Raw genomic sequence first — 17,343 nt, forward strand, 5'->3', positions numbered from 1 at the left:
GGGAAGTTTCGCTTGATTCATCACCTGTCTTTTCCGAAAGGGGGGTCGGTCAATGATTTCATTGACCCGGAGGCGTGTACGGTTTCCTACACTTCTTTTGACGCGGCGGTACGGTGGGTCAGGCGGTATGGTCGTGGGGCTCTCATGGCCAAGGCGGATGTGGAATCGGCGTTTCGCCTTCTGCCGGTCCACCCGGACAGCTTCCGGCTGTTGGGATGCCATTGGCGGGGCAAGTTTTATGTGGACTTGTGCCTGCCCATGGGTTGTTCCATTTCATGCGCCTATTTTGAAGCTTTTAGTTCATTCTTGGAATGGGTGGTGAGAGATGTTTCGGGCCTGGAGTCGGTCATCCACTATTTGGATGATTTTCTGTGCGTGGGCCCGCCTGCCTCCAGTGTGTGTGCGATTCTTCTGTCCACGTTGCAGCACATTGCGGGCAGGTTCGGGGTGCCGTTGGCGGGGGATAAGACGGAGGGCCCGGTGACGGAATTGAGTTTTCTGGGAATCGTGATTGATTCTGTGGCAATGGAGTGTCGATTGCCAGAGAGTAAATTACGGGATCTGCAGGCGGAGTTGGCAGGCATGCAGGGCCGGCCGAAGGTTCAGCTTCGGGCCCTGCAGTCCCTGTTGGGCAAGCTGAATTTCGCTTGCCGGATCATCCCTATGGGCCGTGTGTTCTGCCGACGGCTGTCGGGGGCCACTGCCGGGGTAACCGCCCCTACCCACTTCGTACGTTTGCGAAGGGAACACCGGGAGGACCTGCGGGCTTGGCATGAATTTTTGGAGTCGTATAATGGGCGGGCTATGTGGATGTCGGGGCCAGTGAGCAACTTCGATGTGGAGTTGGTTACTGACGCGGCTGGCTCAACGGGTTATGGGGCCTTTTTCCGGGGTCGGTGGAGTGCGGAACCTTGGCCACGCTCATGGGAGGTTGCGGGGTTGTTGGGCAATTTGGTTTTGCTAGAATTGTTCCCGATAGTGGTGGCATTGGAGTTATGGGGGGCGGAGTTTCGTAATTTGAAGTTGCGCATCAATTGCGATAACATGGGGGTGGTCCAGGTCCTCAATCGGATGACTGCTTCTTCCCCCCCGGTCATCCGGCTGCTGCGACACCTGGTCTTTCGATGTTTGCGGCTCAATGTTTACGTTTATGCTGTGCACATACCTGGGGTGGAGAATTCTTTGGCTGACTCGCTCTCTCGTTTTCAGTGGGACAAGTTCCGGCAGCTGGCGCCGGGAGCGGAGGAGTCGGGGGCGCCATGCCCCGGGTGGATGTGGGAACTTCCCTTGGAATCGCCGCAGGTTGGTTAAAAAGGTCGTTGAGTGAGGCTACATGGTCTGCTTATTCTAGAGTGTGGGCGGAATGGTGGGCGTTCCTGCGGGAGGTTGGAGTGGCTGGTCGGGGCTCCGACCGGCGCTGGGTGGTATTGTACTGGGTTGCCCGGAACATTGAGACGGGCCTGTCTCCCGCATCTATTGAGCGGAAGCTGGCGGGGTTGGCCTTTTTGTTCAAACTGTGGGGGGAGCCGGACGGGACGAAGGATTTTTGGGTGAGGCAAACGTTGAAGGGGTACAGGAGGGATTGGAAGGGTAGGGATGCGCGCCGGCCGGTGTCATTTGACAATCTGGTGGCAATTTGTTCTCGGCTGGTGGACGTTTGCTCGTCTGCTTACGAGACCGTCCTGTTTACGGCAGCGTTTTCGCTGGCGTTTTATGGGGCTTTTAGGATTGGGGAGTTGGTGTGTCGCTCAAAACGGGTGGCTGGGGGTCTGTTGGATCAGGACGTGCAGGTGGTTGCGGATCGGGTGAGTATACGGTTGCGTAGGTCTAAGACTGATCAACGGGGCAAGGGAGTGGCGATTACGCTGCTCGCCCTGCCGGGCTCGGTAGTGTGCCCGGTGGCGGCGGTACGGGTTTTCCGGGCGGTACGGCCTGGGAGGGCGGGCCCCTTTTTGGTGCACGAGGAGGGCTCTTTTCTATCCCGTTTTCAGTTTGTGTCGGTCTTTCGGCAATGCCTGAGGGCGGTGGGTTTGGATGAGCGGGACTACGCGTCCCACTCTTTTCGGATTGGGGCGGCCACGGAGGCGGCTCGATGTGGGCTGGAGGAGGCGGTGGTTCGCCGGATTGGTAGATGGGAGTCCCGGAGGTTCCGGTCCTATGTCCGGCCGCAGTTGCTACTGGGGTAAGGATGGTGCGGCTGGGGGTTGTTTTGCTGTGGGATTTATGGGGGGGAGGACTGTGCTTGTAACATTCCTTTGGTTGTTGTGTTATTTCTCTTGTTTTCATTCCAGATGGAGGTTCTCAACGCCTCGTTTGGATCCTGGGGCATTCGTACGTCTGCTGGGGGGCCAGGAGAGGTGATTCTCTACCAGCAGGCAGGCAATTAGGTATCCCCAGGGAGGTAGCTAGGGTGATGTGGTTGGGTTTCCCGGGCATGAGGTGGGAGCGTGTCATGAGGGAGGTGGAGCGTTTCGCTTTGAGGGATAGGCCCCCGGATGTGCTGGTCGTTCATGCGGGGGGCAATGACCTGGGAGTTCGAAAAGTGAAGGACATTTTGGCGGATATCAAGGCTGATGTGTTGCGCATGCGAGTCCTTTTCCCGGGCACCATTTTGGTGTGGTCAGACATTGTGGCCAGAACGGTGTGGCGGGGGGCCAGGTCTTTAGCCAGCCTTGAGAAAACCAGGATTAGGGTTAATAAGGTTGTTGGGCGGTTTGTAGTGCAGAACGGGGGCATTGTGGTAAGACACAGGGAATTGGAGGTGAATGTAGGGCTTTATCTCAGGCGGGATGGCGTTCATCTATCTGATGTGGGGATTGACCTCTGGTCCTTTGGCTTACAGGAGGGCATACAGAAAGCTCTTCGGGTGTGGGGCGGCCCTCAAGGTTGAGGGGGTCACCCTTTCGGGCTGTGGCGGTGTGTTTTCTGGTGGTTTCTGACGGTAGACAGGTACTCAGAAGGGATCTGAGGGTGTGGGGGGCTCATCTAACGATCGGCCCCTCTGGGTATTCCTGAACGTTGGAGGGAATACGGTTATGTTCACTGGCGGAAGTTGTCTCCGACCGGTCACAGGTGGAGGCCTTTGGGAAGTTGGTCAGGTGTACCGCAGTGATTGGGTATTGGCTTAAGTGTGGTCACCGTCAGAGATCACCAGAATGGGCAGTTAATGTTAATTTAAATGTGGTTTAATGTTAATAAAGTTATTTATATTTATATATTTATATATATATTTATATATTTATATATTTTCATATTACAAGTTATTGGAGTAATTTTGAGTTATGTTTAATAAAGGCTGTTGTGGCCAGTTTACTCCAACCTATGGTGTGGTCTCGTTTCTAATAGATAAGGAATAGTATAAGGGGAACATTCAGACTACACTAGTCAAGAGAAGCACGGATTATGAATACAATGATATAAGGAGTGCTGGACATGACAGTGTGGATGAGGGACACAGAGGGTTAAGCTTTATGGGTGGAGTTCAGGAAAAGGTTTGCAGGAAACAAGTTCAGTGTAGGGGAGGGGTCACATAAAAGGGAGAGGTGTGGCTTTAAGGAATCATTCGGAGCCCAGTGTGACACAGAGGAGGCAGTTTTCCCACCCTCCCGCCCTATTGTTATGTGTTTGTTTTGTGGTGTTTTGTTGCTGGTCTTTTTCTTCTTTTGCAGGTTTCATCGGTTGTCACGGCAGCTGAAAGTTTTTCGTGTTGGCGGTGTGTTTTCTGGTGGTTTCTGACGGTAGACAGGTACTCAGAAGGGATCTGAGGGTGTGGGGGGCTCATCTAACGATCGGCCCCTCTGGGTATTCCTGAACGTTGGAGGGAATACGGTTATGTTCACTGGCGGAAGTTGTCTCCGACCGGTCACAGGTGGAGGCCTTTGGGAAGTTGGTCAGGTGTACCGCAGTGATTGGGTATTGGCTTAAGTGTGGTCACCGTCAGAGATCACCAGAATGGGCAGTTAATGTTAATTTAAATGTGGTTTAATGTTAATAAAGTTATTTATATTTATATATTTATATATATATTTATATATTTATATATTTTCATATTACAAGTTATTGGAGTAATTTTGAGTTATGTTTAATAAAGGCTGTTGTGGCCAGTTTACTCCAACCTATGGTGTGGTCTCGTTTCTAATAGATAAGGAATAGTATAAGGGGAACATTCAGACTACACTAGTCATGTATACAGCTCTGTCAATTCACAAGGGTGTGTGTGCTTTACTACCACACAGCAGGACATAAGGAGGACTGTGCTTTGCAATAGGTCTCATCTGCATATTTGCTGCCTGAAATATTACGGTTCTATTTAAAGTGACACGTCATTTTCATTTTATTTTAATTTTTTTAATTAAAAATAAAAAATAGGGCAGACTCGATGGACTGCCTTGTCTTTTTTTCTGCCATCACTCATCTGTTTCTATCCAAAAAAAAAAAATAAGTACAGCATTTAAAATTTTGACAGGATTATTGTTTCCTTTTATTCATAATGCTAAGAGTTTAGTAATGTATTAATCATATAAATATACACGTTACAATCAGATATAGCTACAGAACATTCTCACTTTTTCACTGTATGCGTGCCTTGAACAAAGTGCCATTTCTAAGACAAGATAAAACGATTACTTTGTTCAAATTAGAAATGTTATATAGTGCATAAACCCTGTCGCTGCCAGAGATGTTTTTGCATTTATTTATTTTTTTAAACACATGCTAAAATGCACATTTTAGACCTGAAGATTAGTTAAAACCTCAAAATATTATACCCTGGAGAATAAAATTGTGGTATTTGCCAACTGTTTATGTAATACATATTTTCAGTAAAAAATCTAACAAAGTTCGTATTTTTTTTATTTTAAAAAACAATGGTTTTGCAACAGCCAGCCCAAATCCTCCTCTTCATAGGTCCCTTCTCGGCTCTCCAGGCCCCTCCCTCCTGACGAGTGCCCCCACAGCAAGCAGCTTGCTATGGGGGCACCTGAGCCCAGCTGCAGCTCCATTTATCCGTTCAGACATGGGGCTATAGCCCAGCCCCACTCCCTTTTTCTTCTCATTGACTGACTTTGATTGACAGCAGTGGAAGCCAATGGCACCACGCTGCTGTCTCAGCCAATGAGGAGGGGAGTCCCAGACACCTGAGACAATCCTACAACATTGCCGGATAGAAAGAGGTCTCAGGTAAGCATTAGGGGGTGCTGCTGCACACAGAAGGCTTTTTATCTTAATGCATAGAATACACTAAGATAAAAAAAAACTTCTGCCTTTACAATCACTTTAATTTTAGCATACACAAACGCAACAATGGGGTTGATTTACTGAAACTGGAGAGTGCAAAATCTGGTGCAGCTATGCATAGTAGCCAATCTGCTTCTCACTTCAGCTTGTTCAATTAAGTTTTGACAAAAAATATGGAACCCTGGTTTACACTGATGCGATGCATTGCCCTGCATCGCATTGCTATCGCACGACGTCCATGCGATAAGCTGCGGATGTCAATGTCAGATTAACGGCAGCCCAAAGCAGATTGCAAAACGCAGTGCGATTGACAGAATCGCATCACGTAGATGTGAACACCCATGTGATGGGATTCAGGTGCGGAAAAAATGGCATCATTTTGGTGAGGATAAAATGCGATTTGAGCCATGCAAAATGTATGGCTCAAATCGCACCACACACACATTGCATGTGATGTGCACAGGAATGCGGTGAAATTCTTGTGTGAATCACATGCTGTGTTCTGCACGCACTAGTGTGAACCCAAGTAAAGCTGATTGGTTACTATGCAAAGCTGCACTAGATTTTGCACTCTCCAGTTTTAGTAAATTAGTAAATTAACACCAATATGTTACCCAGTTTTTATTAAAATATAAAAGGTGAGATTAGGTCGACAATGAACGCTGATAAAGATAAGGTACCCAAAATTGTCTATAGATGACACTTTAAAGGCCTTTATAGGTCATCAGCTTACAAACAACTGTGAATAATGGCCCTAAAACTAGTGCTCTCACTCCAGCATGTGTGGCAATATCAAATATGCAAAGGGAAACCAGCATTGTTGTATGTATGCTCATTTACATTCATATGTGTGTGTACATGGGGATTTAAAGTGTTACTAATCCCACAACAGTAAAATCAGTCTGTATATGCAGCATTTCATGCTTGTTATACTCACTGTTGAACTTAAGGGGTTAATCCTCTGCATTGTGTAAAAAGCCTATTTTAACCTGTATGCACAGATCCTCCCCCTCCTGCAATGTCTATCTGGGGAAGGCCAGCTAACACAGGCAAGGTAGCCGACCTGCACATGCTCAGTTGTGTCTTTTATGCCGTGTAGAGAATATTTCCTTGTTGAGCTAAGCTTGCCAGGTCACATGATATTGACATCACACATGTGGGCGTGCATACAGGCTGAAGTGGAAATCTCCCCCTTCCTGAACTTTCAGCACTGGAGAAACTGTGTAGTGTATCATGTAACTGTGGTATACAGCTCATCCAAAAGGGTATATAGTGGCACGTATTTTAATGTGAAAAGAAGATTTATAAGCTGTGGGCACTGTGGAGGGGGGTTGAACTATTTTCATATTACTGGGCTTCGTAACACTTTAAAGCGGGAGTAAACCCGCTGAAATTTTTTTTTTCAGACCTGTAAGGAAAAAAAGGCATAATGAGCTAGTATGCACCGCATACTAGCTCATTATGAAATACTTACCTTAGAACGAGGCCCGACATCTCACCCGATACACGGCAAGGGAGCTGACATGTTCCCTCGGCGTGTCTTCTGGATATCGCGGCTCCAGCGCAGTGAGTGGCCGGAGCAGCGATATCGTCACTCCCGCGCATGCGTGCGGGAGATTTCTTCCCGGCAGGGTCCGGCGTCTGCCGGGCTTCCAGCCGAGAAACCCCTGTGCGCATGAGCCGCTGCAGTCAGCGGCGCATTGCGAGGGGAATATCTCCTAAACCTTACAGGTTTAGGAGATATATTTTTTTTATTATTATATATATTATTATAGGCTTAGCTGTAGGCAAAAGTAAAAAAATAGGACTATACAACCGCTTTAAGTAATTTCTTCGTTTTTTTTTTTTTTACTGCTTTTCAATTTTTTTTTCTACTTTATTACTATTATATAGGGGGCTGACAAGGAGACACCAAGGATCTATTAGATCCCTAATGTCACCTTTGCACCCCACTGAAGTTGATCAAAAATAGAGCTGATTTTTTCTGAGTATCTGTTGGGATATGAAAAAGACGTCATGAAAAATTGGATCGTGTAATAATGGCATTTGTCAGTTTGTCATGATAAGAGCATTTCCTTTAGCTGTAGGTCTATGCATGGCTTGCTTCTGTAGGGTAAAAAAATGAGAGGTTAGCGTGGAGATCATTAAAAAAGAATAGCAGCCTAAATTAATGACACACTCCACATTGCAATCATCCTAAAAATGCCTGTATCAACATTCTAAATTGCTTCTTTTTCTTTTTTTTTCTTTCAACTGAGCAAGCCATGTTTTTAAACTCAGTCAAGAAAAGGCAAAATAATCTGCAAGAACAAAGATGGAAAGAGGCTTCCTTTCCAGCTACACTTCCTTCCTGTTTCTAATTTTGCCTCTGAAGCATCTACAGTGTTTACACTGAAAGTTCCGTTAACCCAGGAGAGGCCTGCAGCACAAGCAGATTTTCAAATGACACCCGATTTTTTTTCCAAGAAGTTTCTCGAGATGAATAATGTACAACATTTATCATTTTGTTAGCATATTGGCAGAAGGGTTCCTTCTCATCTGTCTAGTGTTAGACCTGTAATAAGCGAAGCTGGCTTGGGAGCAATCATGCCATCGTTACACTGGGTGCCCTTGCTGGCTGTGATGCCTCTTGGGAAGCTGGTGTGCAGGAGACCTATCAAATGTACTGACTAAAGACATCTGTCATTCTTTTGTTTTAAAGATGAAAGTGTAAAAAACACAAAAGGAAAAGATCAAATCCAATAAGAATGTATCAGTCATGTATCAGGCAATTTATTGGGAAGAAATCTGTCTAATTACTGCATATAAACATTACTATATGATATAATATAGTATAATATAATGTAATATAATATAATATAATACAATATATTACATGTTAGCCTTTTTACCTGCCATGCAGTCCTAAAGCTTACACAGCTCTGCCAAACAGCATAGTCCTGTCTGGCAGGAAACCAGGTTTTTCTCTGTTGCAGTTAAAACATTTAAGGGTCTTATCTCTCCCTTAGTTTGTGATGGATAGTGGAAGGAGAACAGCAGTCTGACCAGTACATTTGTCTGTCACTTTTCCCTCTCCTCCTATCAGCATGTCCCTTGTTAGCACATGAACACTGGAGCACACCTCAATGGCTCCTTGTGATGCTTCTTCTCTTCTAGTTTGAGCTCAGCTGTACATGGGGTTGTAAGAGGTTGATCCCTGGCCAAAATGTAAGTAACTACATTACCATTTACAAAAATAATTGTAATGATATGTGTTGCACCGATACTGGTGTCAGTGCTGATACTAAGCATTTGCAAGAGTACTTGTACTTGTGCACATAAACAGTTATGCCCCGTACACACAATCGGACTTGGTCCGCCAAGTCCACCGGACCAGAGTCCGTCGGACAATTCGATCGTGTGTGGGCTCCAGTATGATTTTTTCTTCCCCAAAGTCCGGTGGCCCTAGATTTAAAACATTTTTTAAATTTTTATGCCGAAAGTCAACCAGGCGCCCCCCTTTCCCAAAGCACCTACCCCCCATGTTGAGGGCATGCGGCCTGGTACGGTTCAGGAGGGGAGGGGGGGCGCTCGCTCGTCCCCACCCCCTTTCCTGACTGGCCATTCTGCACGCTCGTAAAAGGGTCTGGTATGGACTTTGGGGGGACCCCCACGCTGTTTTTTCAGTGTAGGGGGTTACTCTTCAAACTCATACCAGGTTGCGGGGCTCGCAAGGTGTCAATGTCGCCGATGAAAGCGGTGACATTGACTTCCTTCTCTAGTCCCGTTGTACCTAAAGTCACGTTCAAAATGAACGGACTTTAGTCCGTGTGCGGGCAAGTCCATTCATTTGGAAAGTCCGTCGGACCTAGTCCGCCGGAAAGTCCGTTCGTGTGTGGTCGTGTGTGTGCAAGTCCGCTAGTTCGGAAAGTCCGGCAGACCTCCGCTGCGGATTGTCCGCCGGACCAAATCTGCCGGTAAGTCCGATCGTGTGTTCGCGGCATTACACAAGTACTTGTACTTGTGCAAATAAACAGTTACACAAGTACTTGTACTCATACAAATAAAGTTACACAAGTACTTGTACTCGTGCAAATAAACAGTTACACAAGTACTTACCAAGGGCAGAATAGGTATCGGTAATTGGTATCGGCGAGTACCCGAGAACAAAGTATTGTATCATACTCAGTCTTAAAAAACTGGTATCAGTGCATCCCTAGTAATGATCTTTTATAAAATACAAAACTGTATTTTATATCTGCCTGGAGTTTAACTGTACTGTATATAAGTATGTATAATGTAGCACCACTGCAATGTGTGCAGGGATGGTATCACACCTGGTGTGCTTACACCTGAAATCATTTGTAAGTGCAAACTCTGATGATGGTATGCACCCAGTGGTCCTGCTGTCAGAATTCCAGGCAGGCAGTGGTAGAGGAATTTGGTGGAATCTGCCCCAATTAGTTTAGATACAACTTACATTTTTTCAGGGTTTTCTTTGTTGAACTGATATTCAATCATGGCACATATTCCTAAAAATCCTTACTACATTTCCATCTTGACAAAAGGCCAAAGTGATTAAAAAAGTGTTCATGTGTGAGTTAATTATTTGGAAGACTTCTACACCCAATCTATAATGTATTATGAATGCATAAAGTGCAAAAGTCCTTGCAACTGTTTCATATATGAAAGAAATAGAAACAAAAAGGGTAAACATAAATTAACTGCTTCTGCCTGTTTAGGTAGGACCACTATACAGCCATTGCTGAGATGCCACTCAAGATGCCCATGTGGTGCACCCCCACCACCACGGTCTCAGTGCTGCCCTCCTGTTAAGCAGGCCATAGATGAATCAAGGAAAGATAATCTCTTAGTTCCCCTATCAACACAGTCAGTGTCGATGGGGGAATTCTTCCCACAGAGCTACTGTGTTCTCCCATGGGGAGACACGGGCAGTCATCCCAGCCGGGACAACACAGTCATTATTGCTAGTGGCTATAGCCGTTGGCAATGTTCACATGCAGAAATCCAACATGCTGGTTGTATCCAAGTTGATCGATGGATCGGGTTGGGTACATTCAGCCTGCTCACAGATGGTTTTAATTTCAGCCGGTTCAGCCGGGACTGACCGAGATTTGAACCATCTACAGCCAGCTTTACTGTGTTCCATGAGTGTTGCTCCTCAACGTTCTCCATCCTCCATGTGTGCCGTCTCAGTTGGCTTCATAGACAGAATGGCTCGGTTTCAATTTTGAAAAATGCATACAAGAATGATTTGCATGTGCCAACCGCTATCTTCAGCAATCCCCTTTGCTCCTGTTAATAATTGTGAGAGAACAATCACATGTTCTAGCCTATTTGTAAAAGGGCTCTTTAATTGAACTTTTAGCAATCTCTTTGTTAGTCCACTCGAAGTCACAGTCTAGAGATCAGCTCTTGCTATACTTGTTTTCAGACTTACTACCTGTGTGTGAGTCATACCTTTCACGCATGTGTACACATTTGTTGTACATCTGCCTTTATACAAAGGTCACAGTTCATGCAAGAAACAGCTTTGATAGGAAAACGAAAGTAAAAAAATGATTAAAGTACCCGCTTTTCGCAATGTCCTTTGACATGTACCTATTCTGAAGACATTAGGAGGGATCCAGTGTTCTTTGGCATGTACTTGTGGTGAAGACATTTAGAGGGCTCCAGTGTTCTTTGGCATGTACTTGGTCTGAAGACATTTAGAGAGATCCAGTGTTCATTGGCATGTACTTGTTCTGAAGACATTCGATGGATCATAATTTGGCTGGTCCCTGCTGATCCGGACACATTTTGATCCATCCATGCCCAGCTTAAAGTGGTTGTAAACCCTTACATACTGTATACCCAGTGAAGAGTAAAAAAAAAATGTTTTTACACTAATGTGCTCTAAACATTTGCACATGTACACTGCATTATATATAGCACTAATGCCCATGTCCCAGTTGCTAGTCCATGAAATTAGGTTTAATAATACCATGATCTCTTCTTACTGCGAAAACACCCCACTGTGACAAATGACCCGGACAACCTCCTAAGGCGCTATCTTACAATTCTGTCAGGGTCATCCATGCATGTTAGTGGCAATGTTAGATGGTTATCATATATATGTATATATATATATATATATATATATATATATATATATATATATATATATCTCAATGCTCCAGCTGGGGGTCAGTATTGGCCCACATATAGCTTACTTCACAGTATTGTCTTTGATTACCCCAGAAGAAAAAAACAGAATGTTCTTTTAGCTTTACAATGTCATGATCAGCATAACAACGAGTATTATCTACCAGAAGGGATGGATGCCTGTCCAGCTTTATATTACTGGATTTACCAGTACAGTTTGTAAATTAAAGTGGAAGTAAACTCTGTTATACCACTTGTACCTACAGGTAAGCTTATAATAAGGCTTACCTGTAGGTACTGTGAATATCTCCTAAACGTGCACTGTTTAGGAGATATTCAGAGTGCATGCAGCCTGTGATGTCACCAATGCATGCACTCTGAAGGTCCGGCATACAGTGTCGGACCATCGGGAACCCGAGCTGTAAATGGCGACTCCCATGCGCATGCAGGGAGTGATGTCATCGCCCCCACAGCCACTCATGTAGCCTGAGGCCACGTACCTGGAAGAAAAATGGAAGCCCTCTCAGCAGTGACAGCATGCTGTCAGGGAATCAGGAAGTGAAGCGTTGCGGCTTCACACCCGGTTCCCTACTGCGCATGTGTGAGACAGGCTGCGCATCTTCACTGGTCCCCGTTGTGTTCTGGGAACTGGGGGGGAGGAATCCGCTGAGTGGAAGTTCAACTTTAGGTTGGAGCTCCGCTTTAAAGTGAGATGAAAAATTATGGCAGTAGAAGCAAATCACTAAAATGTATGAGCGTGGGAGTCGCTGGTTATGGCACGGCTCTGTAGGAATGGCACGGGCATGCCGTTCCTTCAGAGTGCATGTGTCAGTGACATCACCGACTGCATCTAAAGTAAATATATCCTAAATGGTGCACGTTTAGGAGATATTTACAGTATTTATAGGTATTATAGGTAAGCCTTATTATAGGCTTACCTATAGGTAAAAATCATAGATGGGAATTTACTCCCACTTTAAGATATAATGTATTGTTTTCATTCCTTAGGCCTCATGCACACTGTGTGTTTAGACCCTATGCCGTAGATTTGGTCTTTTTTTTTGTGTTCCGGGCATTGGTACCTGGGCACATATAGCCCTAAAGGTTAGTACCATTCAGTAAAATATTCAGCCGCTGCATTTTCCAGCATTTCATAGACCTACAGACTTCTGGCAGTGGGGCCTGGATGGTGCACCAGAATCTAAGGCAGGGGGGCTAAACTTTCAGTGTTCGTGAAATCTATGCAGGAGTAATAGTGAATTCAAAGGACAGCATCCACGACAATTAGAAAGACAGACACACACATGCACACACAATGACATGCTTATATCTGTCACTCTTGACATTGGATGGATAAATATGTGTTAGATTGGCCATAGCGAGCGCAAATTGTACATTTATCCCACTCTTCTACCTATGCACAGACAGCTTCAAAGTGCGCCCATGTTTTACCATATCACGCATTTATGTGTTTGCCTAATAAAAGTAGTTTGAAACAGATTTCTTTCAGTAAAGTGAAAATAATCCCTTCAATTTTGCTTTACTTTAACATATACCACTTTTGTTATTATGTCACACTGCATTAATGGAGTTTGTACCTCCACCTGAGAGCTACAGGCATGGATAATGTGTGCTTATAGCTCAATGTGACGGTTCTAGCAACCTCAAAGAGAAGTTGCACTCATTTGAAGTTTAAAAGCATTTTTACTAAAAACCTTTTTATTATTTTTATGGCAAATTTTATACACCCATATTGGGCCAAAATGAAAAAATAAAATAAAATAAGTATACACAGTGGATACCTGGCCTATATTGCCAAATATATGTGTACACACCTCCAAATTTGGGTTTTTCCAGTGGAGGGCACTGTTAATGCTACAGCATAAAATATATTTAGAACAATTGTGTGCTACCTTGTAGCAACAGTTTGTAGAAGGCTCTATTCTGTTCCAGCATGACTGTGTCCATGTGCACAAAGACAGATTCATAATGACATACTTTGACTACTTTGGTGTATAACATAAATAACTGAGTACTGTCCGTTATAATTTTTTTTTTTGCACTAACATCCATATTTCAGGCTTTTGGAGATTACCCTCTTCTTCAAGGTCCAAGCAGTACTATCATACAAAGTTTTAGAGCAGCCATTCTCAACCAGGGTTCCTTGGAACCCTGGGGTTCCTCCAAAGGTTGCTAGGGGTTCCTTGAGCTGTGGCTGATTGACCTCCTATCTTAAAATGTCTGCATAGTTCTGGGGTCAACATCACTTGGTAGAGCCAGTTGCATGAAGCTACCAATCTTTTAAGCCATTCATAGGGATTGCATTTTGACAACCATTGTAAGGGCTAATTTATTGCGCATGACCACAAACGTAAAGGGCATTTTTTCATAATGACGCCCAATGAATTGGTTCAAGTAAGGGTTCCTCAAGAACTGAACAAGATTTCAAGGGTTCCTCTGGGGTAAAAAGGTTGAAAAAGACTGTTTAATGGCTCGTACACATGGTCGGATTTTCCGATGGAAAATGTTTTTGATGGGAGCCTTTTGTCTGAAATTACGACCGTGTGTAGGCTCCATTGGACATTTTCTATCAGAGTTTCAGCCGCACAAAATTTGAGATCTGGTTCTCAAATTTTCCGACAACAAAATCCATCCGTGCAAGTTCCGATCGTGTGCACACAATTCTGACGCACTAAGTGCCATGCATGCTCGGAATCAAGCAGAAGAGCAGCACTGGCTATTGAACTTAATTTTTCTTGGATTGTCGCACGTCACCACGTTCTTGACACTCAGAATTTCCCACCAACTTTGTGTGACTGTGTGTAGGCAAGACAAGTTTGAGCCAAAATCCATTGGAAAAAAAACATGGAATGTCAGATCGTGTGTATGCAGCATTAGAGTGTTAAGAAAGACTGAACTGAACTGAAATGCTGATTGCAAGTAAGGTCTTCACGTCCAGCATCAGTATCTGACCTCACAAATGATCTTTTGGATGAAAAAGTACTAATTCCCATAGGATTTTCACAAACCTTGTAGAAAGCCTTCCCATAAGGTTAGGGCTTTTGTCACCACAAAAAGGGGCCACCTCCATATGAATGCCCAGGATTTTGGAATGAGACATCCAGCAAGCTCATACAGGAGTCATGGCCAGGTGTCTACAAAATTATTGGCCATAACATTGACAAGCCGGGTCAAAGCTATGTACACATATGAGCATCTTTTAACATATGTTTTCTTTGTCATATTGTTTGCCATTAAATGGTAATAGAGATGGGCCAAAGGCAGTACACACAAAGGCCCCTTTCACATACGCACTGTCAGGCTGCTGAATTGCGATCTGCAGTGGAATGCGCTGTCAGCAGCAACTGGGCCACTGTTAGCAGGAAAGGATATGTCGCTTCCCACGTGCCTGTTGGAACAGGGTTTTTATACTAAATCTCTTCTCACTGTGTTGAGACCACATCCATTGGACGCATCCATAGCAATGTGTATAGGGCTGACCATCGATCGTTACCTGGTTTTGACAGGTGGCTAAAGCATGTAAAAAATGTGTTTTAACCCCGTCTTTTAGACAGGGGCTACGGGAAACTAGCCTCAGGCTTTCAGCAGAATCCCTCTTCAAACAGGCATGCAGGATGCAGCATATTCACTCCAAATCGCCTGCTAACCGCAGGCTAGCCAGTGCTGAGAATGCAATCCACTGCGGATTGCACATCAGCAGCTAGGCCTATGTGACCGAGGCCTAAGAGCAATACACCTGCAGAGAGTTGTTAGTAGTGCAATGCAAATCTTAAAAAGATTAAAATTAGGCTCTATAAATACATATATGGAAATAGTAAGAAATTATCACCTTTCACAATGGTTTCAGTTTTGTGGCCAATGTGCTATTGACCCTCCGCAGTTGTGTTCTGTATTATTGTATACTTGTTTTCTTGATTTCTATAGAGCCATCCTCTCCTGCGGTGTAGTACAACTTCAATGTTATAATAAAGTAAAATAGTACTGTATACTTTTAAAAGGTCATTTCTTTTCATACACAGAGCCACGCGGCAGCAGGACGAAGAACAATCTAAAGTGGCTTCTTGCAGGAATAAAGTCTTCTATCACACATGTGCCTTCCTTTCCCTTTATCCATCTTCAAAACAATTTAAATGTTTTTCTTGGCGGAGAATTGATTTGAAACTCCCTCCCTATTAAGAAGCCGATCGCTCAGGCTGCTGGAGTCAGGAACAAGCTGCTTTTTGCCTGTAAGCCAAGGGAAATAAAGTCCCCACCCACCTCTAGCCTGCATTCGGTGGTGACATTAAAGTTTAGAAAGGGCTATAGCTTAAATATGAAGTAGGTTTTTATTCTTCATAATTTGTACAAAGACTTTTTGTGTCATTTATTTATTTTTTTCTTGTGGGAGAGGATACTGTATCTATACAAACTCGGTTTGCCTTTTCTGCATGCAGAAAAATCGATCGTAATGTACTAAAAACAAGAAAAATAGACAGAAAACAAGAAAAGTTGAACAAGTTTTTGTTTAAAGGGAAACCGTTCTGAGAGCAATATGCTAGCACTGCTGCACTGCACTGTGCATAGAGCATAGAGGTGCATAGAGAACAGTTCTTGAAAATGCTAGCTAGTGAATCAGCATGACAGCCCAAGCTGTTTGCATTTTAAAGCTGGTCTTACATTGCAAATACAGTGTGGATGGAAAAAAATCTCCTGCTGTGCCTATTGTATTTTGACAAGCAGTCTTGCCGGCTGTCACAGCACCAGCACAGCGGCTATCTCTGATTGGATGCAGCCACGTTTCGATTAACACTCCATCGATATTACAATTGAAGTATGTTGGGATGGAGGTGGCCAATAGGGCCACTTACTGAGCGAATTATGTCCAGTTCATCAGTAACGAGTGTATAGCCAGAAGGTATTTCTCTCTTTTTTTTTTGTCATGGATATAAGTTTGGCAGAAAAACGCTGTTTGAGTGCCAGAAAGCATTAAAGATCTAGTGGGGGCTGAATCCTGCCTTGTGCCTAGTACACACGGGCTGAATGTTGGGAGACATCGGCCGGCTCAATAAACACTCAATAAACACTCGGCCCATGTCTATGTTAGCCAGTCTGACACAAGCTGACTTCTGTCCGACCTGCATGCTGGAAAACCAGCAGCCGACCAGCGCTTTCAGGCAATGGCAGAGAGTGCTGACTGAAGAGTGTTCTGGCATGGGGGCAGCCTGCTGGGTTGAACAAGAAAAACTATTATTGTGTATCAGGCTTAAAGTGTTACTAAACTTACAACATTAAAATCAGCCTGTATATGCAGAATAGCACGCTTGTTTTACTCACCGTGGAACTTAAAGGGTTAATCCTCTGCATTGTGTAAAAAGACTCTCTGATCCTGTATGGACAGACCCCCCCCCCCCCCCCCCCCCTCCTGCTCTCTTGGCAAAACCAGGTAATACACAGTGAGGGTAGTAAAGCTGCACATGCTCAGTTAGGTCTCTATTGCTGGAGAGAATATTTCCTTGTTGAGCTGAACTTTTCAGGTCACATGATACTGACATCACACATGTGGGCGTGTATACAGATCCTAAATGACAGCCCAGTCCCTCCCTCCTCCTCCATGCCCAGTAACTAAAAAAGAAGACAGTGGGTGGGATGTCACATCTTGATTCATGGATGATCCGCCTCCCATAACAACATGAGGACACAGACTGTAGTGGAAATCTCCTCCTACCTGAACATTCAGCACTCGGGCAAACCCTGCAGTTTATCACGTGACCATTTTATACAGATCAGCCAAAAATGTATATAGTGGCAGTATTTTATTATAAAAATAAGATTTATAAGTTGTGGGCACTGCGGGGGGGGGGGGGGGAGGGGGGGGGTTAGTAACACTTTAAGGCTGTAGACAGGCAATAGGTTACAGCGGGTGGCAATAACCCTCAGTGGAAATTTCCTGCATCCACACTGTTT

The 17,343-nt window shown here is 44.6% G+C and overlaps 1 protein-coding gene across 2 annotated transcripts in view; it reads right to left on the minus strand.

The window, feature by feature from the left end:
• Positions 1 to 17,343, minus strand: part of MAML3 (mastermind like transcriptional coactivator 3) — a 470,120-nt gene that overhangs the window by 357,335 nt on the left and 95,442 nt on the right. The gene's annotated exons all lie outside the window — the stretch shown is intronic.

The sequence above is a fragment of the Lithobates pipiens genome, unplaced genomic scaffold, assembly GCF_037356315.1.
Source record: "Lithobates pipiens isolate NorthernLeopardFrog02 unplaced genomic scaffold, aLitPip1_a1.2 Scaffold_13, whole genome shotgun sequence".
Taxonomy (NCBI): domain Eukaryota; kingdom Metazoa; phylum Chordata; class Amphibia; order Anura; family Ranidae; genus Lithobates; species Lithobates pipiens.